We start from the raw sequence: 17,669 nt of genomic DNA on the forward strand, positions 1-17,669 counted from the left end.
TAAATTAGGACTCAAGCGCGTATATACTAGATGAATGATGGATTGAGTTGAAAGTGAAAGTAGTTATGGATAAAATTGAAACTTGAAACTTGAAACTTGTTTATTTTCTTAAACGCCTATTTCTACATATGAATACATATTCAATGGCGTTGTACAATAATGAATTATAAGATAATAAAAGCAATACAGCAATACAGACACAATAATTAAATAACCAGTAATCAATGGAAAAAAATTAACAAATATTAGCACACTGTAAACAACATACATAGTTCAATGAATAGTATATAAATTATTTACAACATGATGGGTGTTCACCATCGTATAAACAGACAACAGCTCGGCAATATATTGGTAAATAGTTTATGGGTATACATTTTAAAACAATGCATAATAATCTCTGAAAAGATGGGTTTTTAAATGTTTCTTGAATATGTTTACTGAATCACTTTGTCTAAGGCTCAGAAGCAGTTCATTTCAAAGCTTAGGGCCAATAGTTCTAAAACTTCTGTCACTGAAGGTCTTTTTCTTATTTAAAGCACAACATAGCATCCTATTGATGATTCCGAGGATCGTAGTGTGCGTTTTGAATTTTTTCCAGACAAAAGTTCAATAAGGTATTGAGGAGCATTTCCAACGGAACAGTTATACATATAAGTGAGGATCTTAAAATTAATTCTTGCCTTTATGGGTAACCAGTGCAGGTCATATAATGCCTGTTTTGAACTATCACACCTAAAGCGGTTGAGAACAAGTTTGGCACACATATTCTGGATGCGTTGTAATTTATGTAGTTCACACTGAGCGACACCATGCAGAATGACGTTACAATAATCCAAGTGTGAAATTACTAATGACAGAACTAAGATCTCAGTTGCTTCTTTAGTTAGAAACTTACGGATAGTTTTTATCTTAAAATAGTTCAACATAGCAGTTTTACACTTTCTTTTGATATCCTCTTTGAAATTAAGTGTGGCATCCAGAAAAGCACCCAAATGTCTGATATAATTCTGCAATTTGATGTTATCACCGCATATTTCAATTTCTTTGGTGTTACATTTATCCAACTGCGGGCGACTACCAAACATGATAAATTCTGTTTTGGATGCATTCATTTTTAGTTTGTTATTGTTCATCCAGTCGTTTATGACAATAGCACAGCCTTGAAGTTCCTGAATTGCAGCCTCTTCTGCGATTGTTGTTGGTTTCAAACGAACGTTCGCTGTATGGTCGTCCGCAAACCCAAACACGGAAATGGACGGGGGCACAATGTCAAATAGAGTCCCAGCATAGGTCAAATAGAGCCAATGACCCAAACAACTTTCTTGCGGGACACTACATGTAAGATGGCGCTGAGATGAAGAAATTTGATTCACCTTCACGCAGCAGCCACGTGGTCGCAGGTACGAATACACCCATTCCAGCGCTGATCCACAAACTCCATACTGGTTGGTCAATACATGGACGAGAATGTCGTGGTCGACCGTGTCGAACGCCGCACTAAGGTCTATAGCTATTAGTGCCGTAACCTCCTGATGTTCCATCTCATCAAGCAAATCATTCACAAGCCGAAGTAAAATAAAATAAAATAAAATTGTATTTACAGTCTTTGTAACCGATGCAGTTTCAAAATCACTGGCGGTAAAGAAAACGAAATACTGCGTTTGGTTTTTTCCCTTTGGAAAACCTGACACCAAGGATAATCAATTTTAATTTAGTAATAATTCGTGATGTGAAACCTCTTAAAAACTATCGTTTCAATTCACACTCCAGTGGTGATTTTCGCCAACCTGTCAGCTGTTGGAGCAAATGGATTCCCATTATCGTGCCAGCACTATGTGTTTTATATGTTGCAATTATCTATTAAATATGTGCTTCAATATGAAAACGTATTGAGTTTTATGTGCAAAGCTTGATTCGAGACAAAAATGAATAGCGAATACATGTACATTAGGGTAATTATTCAGATAGAAAGACGTCCACCACTTTGAATTATATAAATAAGTAAATAACCAGTTGTCCTTGCAAAAAACAGTTAAGGTTCTTTGTGTGTCGCCTATTCTTTGAATGTTTGCTGACATTTAAGGTCTGTTAAAAAAACAAAGACTACCGGTAATGGTTAAACAGTTCCCACCTGATACTTCGTATTAGTAATATATGTATTACTTTATTTTAAAGCACATAACCTAACGACCTCAATTTACAGCCCAAATTAATGTTACGGATAACAATGTACATACTTTCTGACATGCGTGGAGAGAAAATGTTTACCTATCACAGCGTATTTGTCAGTAATCCCCAATTTCAGAAACTCGAAACGTCTTACAATAGTCAATCGATTTAAACTTGAGTGCCAAAAGTGCTTTCGTTCGCCTTTTATTATTAAACCTGCATATTTTTCGTGTTGACCAGTCCATTGAATGCCGCATGTTTTTTAGTTTTTAATTAAATGGTAAAATATGTCAACAATCAATGTATCGAATTGGGATTATTTATAACGGGATAAATGTTTGAATTGACATTACTCTAAAATGCTTTTGAAGAGTTCAGTGCGGTGCTTGTTCACACATTCAAATGTGTTATCGTCAGATAATACGTTTAAATATATTTTGAAACTGATCTCGTACTATCACAATAGTCTCATTTGATTCAGATTGATGAGGTATTGCTTTTTGATGGAACTTCTTCATTTTCGTATTGCAACATTTGATTTGAATTTTTTTTTCTTGTTTTGATCTCTTTAGATTTAACTGTAGCCGTCGTAAATCAGATGAAGACGACATGTCTCACAATCTCTAGGCATTCTGCAAAATGTAATACACTAAAAATGGCAATGAAAATGCAATCCCTTGATATACCATAGGCAAAGACGTACCAAATAACAATAAGCAGGATACACTTATCGAAAGAACTGAAATAAACTGCTTATTCATCATTAATTGGTAACCTGTTTTCCTCAATCTTCGCCAACAGTGTTTTTCTGGACATTCTTGTAATTTGATATGATTTAATGATTCTCAAAATAAAATATAAGACTTTGCTAAGAACATCTGAGACATTCGGTTTGCACATAATAAGAGTGTAATGCCTTTCCCTTAATAAAATTGAGACCAGCATTGATGACACTGCATTTTGATGCTTGTTATCAAATATGTATGGACAATAACATATTACAACGATAATGAAATATAATTAGTATAGGTTCCATAGCGGCGGTAACCTCAATATGATTTTATAACAATCGATTATCTTTACCGGTTTGCCTGTGGTGTTTTAGGTGACTAGTTTGATGTGTATTGGGCATTACAACTTGTTTGTACATTGTATGTGTTGTCTGTCTGGTATTTGTATCGATCGTTCAGTACTTTTGTGTCCGAGCCGTATGCATTGAAACAGTGAATTTGCTAACAAGTTTTAACTATTGGTATTGTCGCTGTAGTTGTCAAAGCTTCTGTGATTTATATTAGAATTTAAATTATACACATACTCGGGATTTGTACGGATTTGTTTTGTATTGCAAGTGAATAACTCTTTGGCTGTACTGTAAGGTTTGGCAGGTATGTTCATGGATTAAATATTTCGAAACGAAACAAAGCAGAGCGTGTTAATTTTTCTCAGATAAACTCTGATCTTTGCGCCCTCCCACTTTTGATTTGATTTTACGTTTATATAATGTAAAAAAAATCGACACCGCTAACTAAATAATTAACTGGTTAAACACATTGTCCTCAAACTCTTTACTTTATTTGTTTGGTATATAAGTATGGTTCCGATTTTGCCCGAACACAGGGCCTCTAGTGTTTAAAGCTTGCGTAATAACCACTACACCACGGAACCGACGATATGGAGATTGTATGTTTATAGTAATGCCTCATTGAAGTCAACGGAGTTAATCAAATAAAATGATATGGAGATGCCGTGGATCGAACCCGGGGCCTTTCACATGCAAAGCGAACGCTCTACCACTGAGCCACATCCCCCATTTACCTCAATAGCGAAAGAAACATCCAAGTTTTACTTTAGCAGGATTCTTTTTCTTACATATAAATATGCAAGTGATCCACAAAAAAGTCATGATTCTGATGTCAGATCGGGAGGTTGTTCTTTTTCTATGTGATGTCGCCAACAATATAATTCTATAACGCCAATATATTTTATTTGCATCAACTTCCACGTTCATGTCTACGCCAATATAATTTTCGGATTGATTCTGATAAAATAAAGTTTCTAACGAAACTGGCTGTAAATGCTGCATTTAGCCAATATTTGGTTTTATCAATTAGTTTGTTAAACGGTTCGCACATGCGCGCTGGCTACTTGAAAGACATTTCGCAGGAAGCATTAACATAGTTATTATTTATTTTTTTTATTTTAAAACAAGTAAAGTCGTCACTTAGGTCTTTGCTTCGCTTCAATGCTTTTTAAATACTGAAAGACTGAATAAACTCATTTAATTAACCATCGAATATCAATCAAATACGGTTCAAACTCGCAATGACAAAGAGAAGAAAGTACACGAGAATTTTACAATCAAATTGAAATCAGAATAACAAAATTACAGGTTTCAATTTTTGTTATTTAAAAGGTACTCACAAAACTAAATTTATGTACAACAAAGTATTAAGAAATGTTTGTTTCAAAAATAGCATTTCTTAAAAGATGGACACGATATATCGATATAGACCCTACACAACCCACTTATCATACCGGAAATGCATTCCACTATACCGAATGCTAAACGAAAATGTAAAGAGGTCAGAATTTCACGGTTTATTACAAATCCAATCTCCGACCTGCCAATTGCAATAACAATCATATCCTCATTTTGTTCTTCATACATACGTTTAGCAATAAATATTCATGGAAAAAACAAGAGAATTGTCATGTAAAAGCCGAATTGCTAAACACTTAAATAACAAACATCTTGTTTAAAGGCACAATACTCAGGGCCAAACACCCACAAAACAAGACACAACGATTTAGAACAACAACTCTTAAAACACTATGATGAACAATATCTGGTCAGACAAGTTTCGAAATCGCCTTTGAATAGACTATATAAAGTAAGACAAATCATTTTGTTATACTAGTATAACATCTTCCAAATGTAAAACTATCTGCATTTATCATATTTATTAGTGCAATAAAACAATACAATTATAAAACAGCGAAAACTATAATGACAGGTTCATTAGTCAAATAGTCAAATACAAACGCTGTTTACCCAAAAGGATAGGGCCAGAATGACACCGGATGAACACCTGAGGTACAAACATCACAAAACGACCGTTCACGCAAAAAATAGCTTTATTGAAAAAGTAATGGGATTACCGCCGATCGGTCAGTGAAACTCCAGTAAACTTGAACACGAGTTAAATTGGAGTTTGAACTAGTACACTTATCAAAAGTCTCTATACTTATGGGAAAAAACTACAGAAACAAGATCAGTAGCAAAAAGTTTAAACATTAACCCGGTTTAATGGCACTGGGTAAACGCCAACGACATAGAACACAAAAGCAAAAAGTCAGAAACATGGAAGAACAGCACAAAACTCCACAAACAGCACAGTGCATACATATTATATAAACAAACAAGGTATGATTATCAAGGATTGATTGGTGCCGCCTTGGAACGGTCGGTAAATTGTAAATTTACTGGGGGTTTAAACCAGTTTACGTGCACAAACCTTACTCTTATCTCTAAAAATCCTAAATAAAGAAAAAAAACGTAAAAGGTAAATCTTATCAAAGAATGCGTTAAACAAATTAATATAATAAACTTATAAGTACTTCAATGATTAGAGATACCAACTATATCTGCAGAGGGAGGAATACAATTCAGAGCACCTACTGCAAAAAAATTACGATGCAGTCATTGTTTGAAACAATGAGCATCTCACACAGTCTTATAAAAGAAAAGGTTTAAAACTGTGTGATCATAGATTTATAAACAACACTCGAATGTCTTGTCAGTATTGCATTTTTCCTCATGACGCGGCTCATACGTGTACATATTTATGATCTCCAGTGCTTGGTCGATCGCAATATAAACTATCAGGTGTACTCCAAAAAAACAAAAACAATAAAAAACAAGTGTGGCTATGCCACTAGTCAAATAAATGATCTAGTACTCTGTCGGTGAAATAGTTTTCGATTTTTGTAACGTAAATAGATAAGTTTCCGGAATAAGTTTTAATAAATATTATTATGGGTTTGTTATTGCATAGCGTATAAGGAACTAGGATTTTACTTAACGGTATGCGTCATGATTTTGTTTAGCTATTAAAGTTTCAAAAAGCAATCAGATGCCTTATTTAACAGAGGCCTTGCCTCACAACAACATAATTAGATGGATGAACACGATGATGCTTACTGTGGGAAAATAATATTGGCCTTTCTAGGCAAATATTAACCCCATACCGTATTATCTATGTAATAACAGCCGGGTTCTGGCAAATATTATTAAATCAAGCTGTGAGTGACATGTCACTTTAGGTTTCATCTATTTAGAAAAGAGGAATTGGGAAGCTTAATATCAGGATAATTTATTCTTACGTATGAAATAGATCCAAATACATCATGACACATTATGTTATCAACGTAAGCTGATGAATGAACGTTATAACAAAAGAAAGACATCAAGTTTTTGAAGTGCGCAATTTGAAATGTTTTACACGTTGGCATCTACGTCTTCATTTAAGGTGTTGATATATTTTAATTTGGTATTGTATTATTTTGACGGCTGACAGTGTTTTAGTCAGAAATACTTTGGCAGAAATACTATTTATCGCACACTTGTTATTATACACCCACACGTTCTCCGAATCAAGCCATATGAAATCCATGGAAACGCTCAAATAATTAGAACAACAGAAACAACATCTATAGAGAAGAACATACAGGGGTTTAATGAAATCAAGTTTTGTCACTTTAAAGGATATGACATTCCGGAAATGAGACACGTGACATATTAAAGTATGGTCACGCAATAAGTAACCTAGAATTTACCCATATTAATATTGATCATATTGTTGCTGATTTGCTAAAAACGACGACTAGTGGAAATTATTTCCAGTAACTGTTACCAGTGGGTAGACGCAATTGCTACTATAAAAAGCTTCAAATTTGCTCACGATATTTTGCGGACAAAATCCGTTTATTTCTGAGACACACTTTGTCTGTGATTGATGGCAAAAAAGGTGAACTAAGCATTTTAAAGTAAATTTATATATTAATTATTGATTAATAGTAATGAATTATATATATTAATTTCATACAAAAGAACATGAAGTGTCAAGTCGCTTCCTGAACGGGTATGCGTAACTATATTTATGACTGAGAAGAACGTGTAAATAGCTCGTACACCTCTTCTTTAATAAGCATAAAAGGCTGGTCGATCAGAATTGAAGCACATATCTATAGGATACATGCAATTGTTTCAAATCACAATAACAATTGGAAAACACTTTTACTAGATTGTTGCCTGATTTAATTTGAAAGAAAAATATAAAAAGGACTTGTTTAAGAGTATCTGGCTTTTCTTAATCTGCAAATCTCTATTGTATTTGTATTTTAGTGCAAACGGCGTGATGTAAAGATAATTGTTCCTCAAATATCTCATGCATGCAAAGTTGAGCGAATTTAGGAACCCTCTTTAATAAGCTATACCATCTTTTGGCAAACCATGCTTAAATACATGATGATATGAACAATATTTTATTAATTCGATTTATTTATTTTTTTTTTTTTTTTGTTTTGTTTTTTTTTTTTGGTTGGGGTATATTCACAATCCTTGATAAGCACACCTATTTTTGAAAACTTGTTTAATTTGTATTGTTTTTTTTATGGAGTTTTGTGATATTGTTCCATGTTTCTGCTTTGTAATTGTTTATTTTTGTGTTATATGTCTTTGAGTATACCCTGTGCCATAAAACGGGGTTACTGAGCTTGCTTCTGTAGTTTGTTTTTCACATAAGTATTGATACTAATGCAATGGGTCATGAATAAAACAAAGTCAGGTTAATTTTTGTAAGTTCCTTAAAACATGTTTAACCTATGAATGTCCTGATATTGTTATAGCAAACTCTAACAGCATCTATGGAAATAATCATTTCTTTGAAGAACGCACAATGAAATGTTTGTACACGTCATAACGCTCTATTTATCCACTTTACATTGGACATCTACTTATACTGTTAAAAAACCGTAAACAAAATAGACTTTATAGAAGCACTCAAAATATTAGCAGCAAGACTTGTGTATATAACTCGGAAGGCTCAGATGATTACAACAGCAGAAATAGAATGTGTAAAGTATATGTAAACACTCAAATAATTCAAAGAGTTGAAACGTTGAATGCGTTCAGTTTATAGAATAACAAGATGAATAGAACACCAGGAACAAAATTTGTAAAGGATATGAAACACTTTCATGATAAGAACAGCAGAAACAACATCAGGGACACTACTGATAAAATCAAGCCACTTTTAAGGATATTACAATCCGAAAATATGATTCGTGACAAAACATATGGTCGCACATTAATTAACTTGCTTTAAGCATTGGTTAAAGCTGACGTTGCTGATTTGCTAAACATGAAATACTAGTGGAAATGATTTCCAATTTCAATTACCAGTATCACTATATAATATATATTTTATAACAGCTTACTGCATCTTTTTAGTAGTATTATCCGCCTTTAAATACTATTTCTTCAGTGTATGGTCATCTGTGACCTGGGTGGTTTGATTGAATTAATTTGTAGTAGTACGCTCTTTGATAGTATCTTAATTTTGCAGTCCAAAATTGCACTGTTCTTCGATAAAGAACTCTCCATTAGACAGACATAGTATCTATGCTTTATAGGCTAAAATAAAGAAAGAGATTTAAATAACGGATTGAGTGTATCATCGAATCATCGTACTATCTCGTTTTCATTATCGTACTTTCGCCTTTTTATCATCGTGATGTCGCGATTTCATCATCGTTTTGTCGTGTTTTCATCATCGTACTATCGTATCGCGTTTTCATCATCGTACTATCGCGTTTTCATCATCGTACTATCGCGTTTTCATCATCGTGATGTCGCGATTTCGTCATCGTCCTGTCGTGTTTTCATCATCGTACTATCGCCTTTCTACGCGTATGCGCAAAGAAGAATTTGCCCTCCATGTGACAAATGTCGAATGCAGGGGTGCGTTTCAGAGCAGTTTTACGATCTGCCATTATCGTAAATGAACGATCATAGTAGCGACCAACTTAATGGCGTTTAAGAAACGTCTCTTAAACTCTCCAGTCGGTTAGAAGAAAACAAAGATTGCACAGCGTTCGAGCGAATGACACATCCTGAAGTGAAATGACGCCACGTCATATAAACCGGATAACAGCACCTGTCTTTTTTATGAATGATAATTCTACTAATTCAACTACCACTTCTACCATTCACTACTACTACTACTACTACTACTACTACTACTACTACTACTACTACTACTACTACTACTACTACTACTACTAATACTACTACTAATACTACTACTAATACTACTACTACTACTACTACTACTACTACTACTGCAACCACCACTTTTACTACTACTACTAAAATAGCGGTCTCTTTTCTGATTGACTATATGTTGCCTATGCTGCTATTGTATCTGTAATATATCAGTCTTATACGTTTCTTGAAAAAAGCGTCAAAAGGTATCCACAAGCACTTGGATCGAGTATCGCGTTTCAGATCAACACATTCATAGACGATGGCCCTAACGGCAGTATGTAGTTGATGCCTCCGCTGAATTGTTGGCGTTGATAAACAGACTATGATATTTTACATATATCGTTAAATCTTCAGGAAGAAAAAAACACATCTATTCACTCGTTTCTATTACATGTATGTATAAGCAATTGAAGTGTGAAATAACGTCACTATGTGTAGAACTCCAACTAATGACATCAGCCCCACCATAAAGGGCTTCGCTCATGTTTTGGCACCATCTTTTCCCGGTTATGTTTCTGAAAACACTTATATTATATCTACGTTACTCTTTGATACTGAAATTTCAGAAACAAATTGATATATAAAATAATATCTGGTTTTAGCTGGTGCAAACCTACGCCGGTACAGTCAATGAAAATATAGAAAACTGACAACAAAATCTCACGTCTACAAGGATTCATACACAAACTTTAAGGTAAGTTAATCTTTAAGCCTTTTGTTGAATGGCTGTTCTAACGCTATACAAAATCTTGGACTTCAAATGAAAAACAAACCCTGATAATATTGGAGCATAAATCAACATTTGTTTAAGATTTCCCGCCGTCAGTATCTTAGCTTAAACACTCCTAATGATTTGCCACACTTAATGTAGTCCTACAGAAAGAAAGTACATTTTAGAAATTCATTAGCCGTTTTAAGAAATGGACGCGGTAAACTCAGCATGATATTTTCATTAAAGAAATGTGTTGCGGAATGGATGTCATTTTCGCGGTATGAGCGCAGTTGTGCTGGTTGGAGTGTGTGGAGTTTGAGGGAAAAAAGCACATAATTCTTAAAGAATTGGGCCGTTTTACGATGTATGACGCTGCCATAAGGACTGCTTATGTTTTCTGAATACATGTGCTGTCACACATGTTGTAAAATAATGCAATATGCACCGATCTACACAATGAAAAAGTTATTTTGCATTTTGCATATTTTATGAGAAAGGGACACTTTTCCGCGATATTTTAAACACCCACAATATAACAATAAAACTAAAAATACAGCTTATATTCTGCATGATTAATTACGATGAGATAAATAAACCATTACCAAATAACCCAAATTATTTCATCATCCATCCAGTTTGAATTGATTACAATGATAAATATGACAATATAGACTTCCTTACAATGTATAGTGCACTTGGCTTTGTTCACAGGTCTTTGCATTGTTTCTATCATGCTGGCATGTTTTAAACGCGAAAAGTCCTGCGAAAAGCATAATCCATAAATTGAAGAGGGTAATAAGCTTGAATTATAAGGAAATGTCAACTGTTTTTAAGAAATAAAGTCTTCAATATTGAACGACTTGTGTGTCTTATGCTTGTGTTTCCGAACACACAAAACCATTTAAATGGGTGTTAACCAAAATTTGAACAATTATTTGTAAAACGCCGTTCTTCTCAGACAAGAGTGAAGATGATCAAATGTTATAATTTCATTCTAGCCAAAAATAAGTGATCAAGTTTTTATTGGACAATTTCTTCCAGTCATTCCCCATCACATAAACAAAAATAACAACATCACCAACAATATTACGTGCGATGATCAAACCCGGGACTAGACCAATGTTATCTAGAGCTCGATGTCCTTACCACAATACTGTTGTCACCGCAAATATATTCATATCGCTATTAAAGATATAAAATGATTTTGCATCCACTATTGGCTCGTTATGATTAATACATTGTCAATGCTTTGAGTAGAGTAAATCGAATGTGACGGTTAACCACATCCTTTTATAGACGAGCATAACAACCAAACCACGTTACAAAATATTTCGCAAAGCTTAAGAAATAATATGTTTGACTGCTCGTTTAGTTCATGTAATATCTGTTTATTACGCTACGACGTACATGACTAGATTCATGTCAATGGTGCAGATTTGTGGGATTATGTAGTGAGGGCAATGGGGAGTGCGAAGAAAAAAGACGAGTCGAATACATGATTGATTAGACAAAAACCATGAAACGAATGAGGTGAAAAGACAACTTGCCCATCTACAAAGACGATCGAGTTGATTTGGCAATGATAATATGACCACATTTGTATTTTACTTAATGTATTAAAATATTATTTGTTTTAATTTTCAAGTGTCTGCGGATTAGAGAAAACAATTTACCAAGAGATATTATAATACTGGTCAAAATTTCCCATATTTGCATAACTTGCAGAAGAAACTGTCAATATTTATGAGACTCCTATGCAACATTTTTGAAACCACGGAATTAAAGGAAATAAATAACATGTATTACTAACACAGTTAAATACGTTATGGTATACGATATATTGCTGTGATCAGATGGCTGTGTGATTTTCTTATATAGATAAAAAATGTGCTTCGACTATATTTTGAAAAACATTTGTCATAATTACATTTTGGGAATTTTGAACCTATAAATGTAATAAATAAACGCTCAAAATATGTGATGAACAGTAATGATTTGAACCTAAGGAATCAAGATTCTCGCACATTTGCCCATCAAAAACGCCTTCCTTGGACAAACGCTTGTTGGTGAATTGAAAGACTGCCTGGCAATTCGAAATAGATAAAATAGCATTGCAACGTTGTTTTTGTTGTCTTTTCAGACATTATTTATAAAAACAAACCTATTATATGCAATAAGTAGTTTGTGTTGTCTTATTTTAAAAACGTTTACCTTCATGAAGAAAATTTTGTTGTACTTTTATACATTTGCTACATGGAGGCATTCATGTCAAAACCCTAAAAGTAAACCCCCAGATCAATAAATTTATAAATTTATAAACAAACTACATGGACAGGCTAAGCAGTAAAAATAACAATAGTTTTGAAGGTGTTAAAAGTAGATATTTTTTCACTTTCTTACTAGATTATAAGACCCGTCGGAAGCATAAATAAGTCGACAGCCTTAGATTTCACTTAATTCTAAGTGTTTTGCTTAAACTGTAAAGATAACTGACACTGTAAAAAACTGACAAAGGGGCTGAGGGGAATGACTTAAGCGTGCTTATGGACAACGAAAAACGATATTGAATACTGCTCCGATTTAGCCTTGTCTATTCAGAGAAACCGCCCTACAGTAGCAACGTTATATGTAGCACTGTCAACATCACTAGCTTTCACTGACTCTGGCTGAAGCGGTATTCTATGTTTAAGAGTCAATAAGTCGTATTAAATGATCCCAAGGGACAAGAGAATTAATAACTACACCGTGAACTTGTTAAACTGGGATAGCTTCCTAGATAATAAACGTTCCACAGAAGGCATGGACATGACAGCGTGATAATTGAAAAACTAGAAATAGCTGTTTCATTAATACTCTTTTTCGGTCTTCCAACACTCCTAAATGGTCATTACGGTTAGGTGAACTGATAACTGTAAAATTTACTCGGATTTGTAACAAACACATCTGACTGATTGGGAGATAAATTGCTTCGATTAAATAATACTGATGTTTATGTTATAATTCTAAAGAACAATGTATTAACTTTTGTATTGAATGTTATTTTGTAAACATGCATTTTATTCTCCTTTTCCTTTCGTTTCTTCGCCGTTGAACTTTGAGCATTTTCGCTGTGTCACATGGAACATGTACGTCTAATCAACTGCGGTTAAAACATAATGTTTTAAAATTTCGAATTCCGTCACAAAATACCAGAATTCAACCACCACATTAAACAAGCAAAAAATACTTTATACATATATTTACATGTATATAAGTACATATATGCAAACAGCTGCAACATTGACCGTTCAATAATAGTGTTAATCAGTATTTTGGGGACAAATTGTTTGAACAGTAAAGAGCCTTTTTGATTTAGGGGACACCCTTGACTAATGTAGAATATAAATTTGAAAGAGGGCAGATTACCAAATAATGTCCGTGATGGCAAATTAGTGTCAGCGGTTGATTAAATTGTATTATTTTATATTTCCAGATGTTATAATCCATGATTATATCAACCGAAATTATAAAAAACATAATAAAGATAAAGTTCGTCATTATATTAATTGAAGATATTTCCTTGATAACACGCGGAAAACTTCGGTAAAATTCCAAACAAATTGCAAAACAGTTCTTATTTGACAGCAGGACATTTATCATCCTTAATAAATTAAAACAATTCTTCAGCAAAGGTAAACAATTTCTTTTGGATTTATGATGGTATCAGCTATTCATTTCTAATATTCTGCGCACATTTTTAAAGTTTTATTTATGCAGTGTTAGACCCCTGGGTCCCACTGTGAAGTTGTACTTATCCAATAAACTCAATGGAACTTCCGGCGCCATCATTTTATGATAGCAATGAATATGTACCATTATTCCATATTTTGGTCATTTCTTTGGAAATGTACTAGTAACATGGATTATACACTTTGGTATATTTTGGAGGCATACATTGTTTTGAGAGTTATGCCATGTTGATTTTTGTTATAAATTGTTCTCGTTTAATCTGGTCTGCGCTTAGCAAAAACATACAAAACAATACGTTGACATAAGTTATTAAGCCTGTGGAAAGGGTTAAATAATGGGAACACAGTTTACAATGCAATAAATAAAGTGGTATATCGAATATGATAAGGTTATCATACCGATATGAATAAAAATGCTATGTTTTGATCGTATAAGTAAAAGCAAAGGTTTTTTTATATCCAATTTAAGCAAGTGGATAATAATTTCATTCTTGAAATAAGTTAAAGCAGACGTGCTGAGATCAAGATGAAATGTTCAAATGCTTATTTATATTCTCGAACAAGGGAGGTGTTCAGATAAATGGTCTTAATTGAATGCCTACGCAATTTTAATGTAGAAGAAATACACATTATACAGACATAGGTTTGAGATGTAAACTTCTAAGATGCACGTAATAGATATGCAGTGGTGTGCGACCACATCCTCAACAAGTCGTACCTGATGTGATTCCTGGCCAAGGTGCATGTGTTTTGTTCGTGGTGAGGAAGCCGGACACGTTAGTTTCCGCCGTATACACCGTTTCCTCATTACACAATACCACTTTCTCGTACAAGATTGTTATAGACAGGTAAAATCATTAACAACTTTTGAACAGACCCGATTTGAAATTGACACAACTCTTCTAAACTGTTGGTGGAATTCTTGCTCGAAGAGAGGTCATACAGCTTACCACTTTTTTCACATTTTAGGGACATTCTGACTTTGTACAGCTGCGATGCCCGTAAAATCCCACAACTGCACTCAATCAAGTTAGATTTCAAGTATACGTCTAATATTGTTAGACTGTTAAGTATTTGTAAAGACTCCAAAAACTGATAACCGGGTGTTTTCAATTTATTGTTTTCAAGATCTATTGATTGTAAGTGTATATTCATTGACAAAACCACATTAAAAGTTTTAACACCATTTCCTAAAATATTAATGTTTACCAGCAAAATGTATCTCGTGGAATAAATGTGATGCCATTATATGTTATGTCAAGTATTCTTAAATTGGTATTTCTTGATATAAAACTAGCCAGTTCAGTATCATTGAACAACCCAATTTTCAGTCCCGGTAATATTTCAAGCAAAGGAATGTCCTGAACAAATGAGGACATACTAATTGGTCGTCCAGGATATGCTGATTCCAAATAGGACGCGTCCAGTAGCTTCAAATGTTTGAAATCAACGGGCAGACCTGTTTAGATGTCTTACTTCCAGATAAAACCAAATTTGTCAGTTTATTGTCTTTGAGGTTTGAAAAATCCCAGAAAAAGGTATCCATGTTAATGAATTGCAGTTGCAGTTGCAGTGTACGCATTTCTTTCGCATTTATACAACCCGTGCTTGCATTTATATATTCCAAAGGAGGGCATGTGTCAGTAGAACGTTTATACAAGAACTTTGAATCGTCGGCAGATACAATACTTTTCTGTCCTCTCACTAAAACGGGCCAATGGTCCATTATCACTTCGAGGTATCTGAGTTTTACTATAGCCGCAATACAATTCGTATAGCCGATAATAAATGTGCCTGACATATTCAGTACCTTGAGATTTGGTAAGTAAAGGAACGAATCCTCTATTAGATTCAACCTAGTCCATCTGATATCTAACACTTCCAAGCTGGTGTTCCCCTATGGAAATGGTCGGACGATCTTCGCGGTTGTATATGCCACTTACATTTAAAACTTTGAGATTGCTTAATTCGTTGTTCATTAAACCACTAGTCACTTGTTCGAATGACAATTTACGGTTCATTGCCAAGTCGATAACATCTAAATGAGGACTTCCTTTGAACGCTTCATATTCAATGTCAACTATATTACAGTTATACAGACGTAGACTGTGTAGCTTGCTAAAGATTGACAGAAATGAAAAAGTGACGACAAAGTCGTCTTCATTGTTTGATATATCCAACATTTCAACTGAAGAAAACACTTCGTGAAAACTTTCATTTTGAAATAAATAAAATCCATTTCCTTGTATAACAAACCGATCAATTATCTGTGCGTTCTCCGTCAGACATAAATTGTAGTTGTGGTTACCGTCTTTCAAAATGCAAGAAATTGTATTATATCCATCCATATATGCAATTGTACACGAGCACTGTTGTTCGAACGTTTTGTCCTTTTTAGTACATAACACTGATTTTATAATACCATGATTATTGTATAAAATACTAAGAAAGAAAAGAAGAAATATACCGTGTATTTCAATTATTTCCATTTTGTTATGACGTTAAAAACAGTTTTAAACCTTAAACACACATTTTCAGAAAGTTGAATGAATAAACATATTTCTTTCATGCTTTACGATGAAATATCGTGGTTTAACAGTGAAATAACAACAGTGAAAATATCAATTTGATATGTCCACTGCAAAATAAGGAGTGAAAATATTAACTTTCAGAACTAGTTTAAAATTCCTTTGTTGTTACATGTACTTGCCTTGATCAAAACAAAACATTGGACTTCAGTAAATTATGGTAAAAAAGAAAGAAATATTTTATAAATTTAAATGAATATATAATTGGAAATTAACAACTTACCGTTTATTACCGGTTATCCCGTTTATCAAACATTTTACTGAGCTTTGAAGCTGTATGTTCGAACATTTGCTTTCATACCAAACAAATTACAGACAAAAACAACTGTTCGAACATAAATAAAATTTTATATCCTCGTTCAAATGTATTTTGAACTGTTAACCGTTGTAGTACGTAAAATGAGCTTCATGGAGAATTTACACAATTTACAGATAGATCCGATATTTTTTTTACCCCACCCACACCTCAAAATGTGTCAACAAACTAGCGTGGCATTTACTCTTTATCTGGAAAACAAACATTTTAAATCGAAACAGACTGGTCTCTGACAGTAAGATGACTGAATATTAACTTACTATAAAAACACGCGTACATGCAGTCTTAAACTAAGAAGAATGGTTAAAATCCAATGAGTATCCACATTTGTTTTGCTAACACATTTGACCTTCCAAATTTTCATTCTTTAAATAGCGGCGTTGAAATTTGGTTTTGCATTCATGCCCATCTTAAAATAAAAAGTGTTTTCATTATTTTTGGAACATATGTGCACTAATAATACTTCATTGTTTACAGTTCATAAAGCTTTGCAATAAAAAACGAGCGAATATTAAACTATAAGAATGAATAGCAGAGAACTATTTCTCAGCAAACCGAAAGTGGAAAAGTTGACCGCTATAACTATGCATGAGGGGCGCGCATATACTATGTGAATGTTGTATTGAGTTGAAAGTGCAAGTATTTATGAATAAAATTGTAATGACAGTCTTTGTAGCCGATGTATTTTCATAATCAATGACGGTAAAGAAAACAAAATACTGTTTATGTTTTGTTACCTTTGTAAAACTTGACCCAAACGCAAATCAATTTAGTAATAATTCGTGATGTAAAACCTCTTAAATACTATCGTTTTTTTTATATCTTC

The 17,669-nt window shown here is 33.6% G+C and overlaps 1 non-coding gene across 1 annotated transcript; it reads right to left on the reverse strand.

The window, feature by feature from the left end:
* Nucleotides 1-3,908: 3,908 nt before the first annotated feature.
* On the reverse strand, nt 3,909-3,980 carry Trnaa-ugc (transfer RNA alanine (anticodon UGC)). Its single transcript has one exon. It is a non-coding gene; the product is annotated as a tRNA-Ala (tRNA).
* Nucleotides 3,981-17,669: the final 13,689 nt, after the last annotated feature.

This window comes from Mya arenaria, chromosome 7, assembly GCF_026914265.1.
Source record: "Mya arenaria isolate MELC-2E11 chromosome 7, ASM2691426v1".
NCBI lineage: Eukaryota > Metazoa > Mollusca > Bivalvia > Myida > Myidae > Mya > Mya arenaria.